This window comes from Grammomys surdaster, unplaced genomic scaffold, assembly GCF_004785775.1.
Source record: "Grammomys surdaster isolate TR1022 unplaced genomic scaffold, NIH_TR_1.0 364, whole genome shotgun sequence".
NCBI lineage: Eukaryota > Metazoa > Chordata > Mammalia > Rodentia > Muridae > Grammomys > Grammomys surdaster.
In genome coordinates, this window is record NW_021604783.1 from 2991270 (window position 1) to 2995427 (window position 4158).

Here is a 4158-nt window from a genome sequence, read left to right on the forward strand (position 1 = left end):
CCACCCACCGCCCGCCCGCCTCCCCCACCGCTACCACCACCACCTCCTCCTCCTCCTCCTCCTCCTCGGCGGCGGCGTCCTCCTCCTCCTCCTCACCGCCTCCCCCAGCCCCCCAAACCCCCGGGCCACCCCCCTCCAGAACACCCACCCCCGGGGCCGGCGTCTGAGGAGGGGGGCCGCACTACCCCCAAAAATGTTCTTGGAAAAATTTAAGGACTTTTTCCCCCTTCTCTCTTTCCTCCCAAGAGAACAAGAAAGGGAGATCGGTTTTTAAAAAAAAATTATATATATGTATATAAAAGTTTTCGACTTCTCTCTACCCCCCTCGGTTGCTTTAAATATATTTAAATTCTGAGGGGGGCGCTCAGAAATATTTCTCAGAGCTGAGGCACTAAGATGGCCGCCTTGAAATTATTTTTAAAACAACCCCCCCTCCAGCACCGCCACCCCCTCTATAAAGAAAGAGAGAGGGGGGTAAAATCCCCTTTTAAAACAAAATGGCTGGCTTAATATTTCATTTTTCATACACCCCCTCTCCCTGTTACATCTCCAAGCCTCTACTCAGAAACCCACAAATTTCTCCCTTTTTTCATAACTGATTAGTGCACAGATTAATACATTTCCTTGTGTATTGAGAGAGAGAGAGAGAGAGAGAGAGAGAGAGAGAGAGAGAGAGTGTTGGGGGGCATGAAGCATTTCTGCATAAAACAAAAATGGCTGCTCTGACTTAACTCCCCCCCCTTATAAAAATATTTGGGGGGGCATTAATCAGTACTCATGCTCAGTCTGACATCAGCATAAATTGTTAAAGGTTAACTAGTTAGATACTAGTCCAACTAGATTGGATTTTTCTTTTCTTTACTAGTCTTCCTCCCCCCACCTTCCTTCTCTAAAGAAAAGCTTTTTTTTTTTTTTTCTGAATACTTCAGAAGGGAGTGGTTTGATGTGAGGGTTTTTTTTCCTTCAGGCATTGAAAAGGAAAAAGATGAAATATATGTTTATATATAACTCTCTACATACCTCATTGAAGTCAAAATGCATTTAATTGTGTTCGTATCTTTTAAATGAGAAATGGTACTAGATTTTTTTCTTCTTTCGTAAAAAAAAAAAAAGTGACAGAAATCCTAGTGACTTTGGGGGAGAGATATGAATAGATACGATGATTGAGTTTTTTTCAAAGGAGTCCATGTTTGATTCTCTCCTTCGCCCAGCCTTCTCAGTGTTTTGTAATTGTTGTCAATTTTATCTCTACTGTTTCCCTTCCTCTCCTGCAGTTGCTTGCTTGTAAAAAATCATCTGACTTGAGAAATTAATTTGGTGGTGAATAGGACAGATTTTTAGAAGAAAGAGGAGAGGGTCAGATCTGAAGATTGTGAAATTCTTTTCTCCTGTTTCAGCAAACGCCTCTTCCTCCATGACCTTCGACACTGACAGAGTAGAAGAAACTGAGGCACGGGGAGAGGAAGGCAGCTGAGAAGAGAGGAACGAGGTAGGGGGACACTCAGGCCTTTTCACTGAACCGGCTGACCCGTCCTTTCCAGCTGGATCCCAGTGTTTATCTTAAAGTCGTAGCAGGGATCAGATGCACAGTTGACAGGGAGTCCAGAAGTAAGTTTTTCCTACAGAGATTTGACAGAGCCGGCTCAACTGGAATAAACTTGCCCAGAAGCCAAGCGAGAAAGGCAGACAGCCCAGCTCCACCTTCTTCTTCTTTTATTTATTTATTTATTTGTTTGTTTGTTGTTGTTGTTCTTGACTCTTTTCTTCCTTCCAGTTTCCTCCCATTCTTTTGATCTGTCTTTGTTGCTCCCCATCTATGGCCTTGGGAAACCATTTCTCTACGGCCCCCTGAGCCTCTAGCATTCACAGGAACCCTGAAGAGGTGGGCAGCAACCAAGGGGAGGATTTGTAACAAAGGAGTAGTCTACAGAATACTGTTTACAATGCTAAAATGTTTCTTACTGATGATCTGTCCCCACCCTGTCCCCACTACACTTTAGTTCATTGAGCATTGGTTTCTGTCTTTTTTTTTTTTTCATGTGGAATTATGTTGCCTATGCTCCCACACTATTTGGTTCTGTCCCCTCTCAATCTCATTGCCAGTCTGGATGGGTATCCCCTCTTTTGATGTGTTGGCTCCTCTGTAAGTGCACTTGACCCCTCGATGACACTCTTTTTCTTACACCTTTTACTCTAAAGGCTTCATCATTTCTAAGTGGCGGTCATCTCTGTCCTGTGTTCACTTCCCTCTTCCCGAATACAGATGGCTCTTCTTGAGTATGCCTGCTCCCCCTCTTTCTGGCCCGAGCATGCATATGTGCATCATCCTGACACGAAGAGTGTCTCCACTTGTGTGCGCGCCACATTGCACAGCATGTGGCAACAGTCTCTTGTGTCCTCTCCTGTGCCAGGCACCTCTGCCTGCCTGCCACATGTGTCACGGTCTGGAGGTGTAGGTGTCTAACGGCGGCGGTATGCTTCCCTGTGCAGGCCTACATCCTTGCCTCTTTAGCAGAACACTTGCTAATCTGCCCAGTGCCTTCTCCTGTTCACCCCCAACCCCCAGGGCCCCCAGCCTGTCAGCACCTGCTCCTGCTCTTCCTGCTTCCTAGTGACCTCTTGATGTATCTTCTCACCTCGCTCCTGCCTGCCTCTCTACCTGCTTGCTTCTGTTATGATGCCTGCCTGCCTGCCTGTCTGCTCCTCCCTGGCTGGCTGGCAGCTGCTTTCTCTCCCTAGTTGTCTGTCTGCTTCTCTGGCTGTTTGCCCACCACTCTCTCTCCCTAGCCATCTGTCTCCCCGCCTGCCTGTCTCTGTCACTTTTAAAGCCTGAATCTCTTGGTTTGTCTACCTTCCAGGACTTGCCACAGTTTCCCATCATGGTTTGCCTCTCATCTTGACCTTGTACTTGTTTCCGTTCGCGTGTGTCCTCTCTCCCTGCCTGCCTGCCTGCCTGCCTGCCACTCTCCCACTGTTCAGTTTGTATCTTTTTACTCTACTTATCAGCTGACAACCCACCAATGAGCTTAGTTCCTCTCCCCGGGCCCTTCACTGAGTCCCTCTTGTAGTACCATATCCCTTACCCCGCCTATTTTTTAATTCTCTCCCTCTCTTCCTTGCTGCTTTCACAGGCAGTCTGCCTGGCTCAGTCTTTTTGCTGGTTTCCTAGTCTCTATTTTCCTGGCTTTCTGCTGTCTGCTTAGCAGGTTCTGGCTGTCCACATCTCTGCTTGCTTTTCTTCTTGTTTGTTTTAGGTATTTTTCCCTAGTCAATTTTCAGATAGACATAAACATGCTATGAAATTCTCAAAAGTATGAAACCTAAGGCTAGTGAACAGCTAACTAATTAAGAGCATTGGCTGTCCTTCCAGAGGACCCAGGGTTTTTTTTGTTTGTTTGTTTTTTGTTTTTTTTTTTTTTGGTTTTTCGAGACAGGGTTTCTCTGTATAGCCCTGGCTGTCCTGGAACTCACTCTGTAGACCAGGCTGGCCTCCAACTCAGAAATCCGCCTGCCTCTGCCTCCCCAAGTGCTGGGATTAAAGGCGTGCGCCGCCACTACCACCCGGCTAGGACCCAGGTTTGATTACCAGTACTGACATGGTAGCTGTCAACCATTTGTAACCCCAGTTCCAGGGATACAACGCCCTCTTCTGGTGTCTTTGGGTATTACATGAATGATATATGTGGCAAGATACCCATACAGGTAAAAAATAAAGTAGGGGCTGAAGACATGAGTGAGCAGTAAACAGCACTGGTTGCTCTTGTAAAGGACTGGGATTTTATTACCAGCACTCACATGGTGGCACACACCCACCCTTTTGTAACTCCAGTTATAGAGAATTTTTAACACCCTGAACCACCCAGAGCCTCAGCCACACGTATAGTGCATATACATACGTGCAGCAAAAACACTCACACACATAAAATAAGTGCTTTTAAAAATAAGACTTTTAATGAAAAATAAAAGTAAATCTCCCACATAGCCTTCTTTCCCAGGCCTGGAATGATTCTCCCCAGGGTCAGTCATTCTGATTTTTAGATGCCACTTCAGGGAGGTCCACACATCTGAACCCCCACCACTCTGTGAACACAGCACTCCCGTCACTTCTCGGTGAGTATGGTTCTTATCTCCTCTCTCAGGTTCCCTGGTACCCTGTCA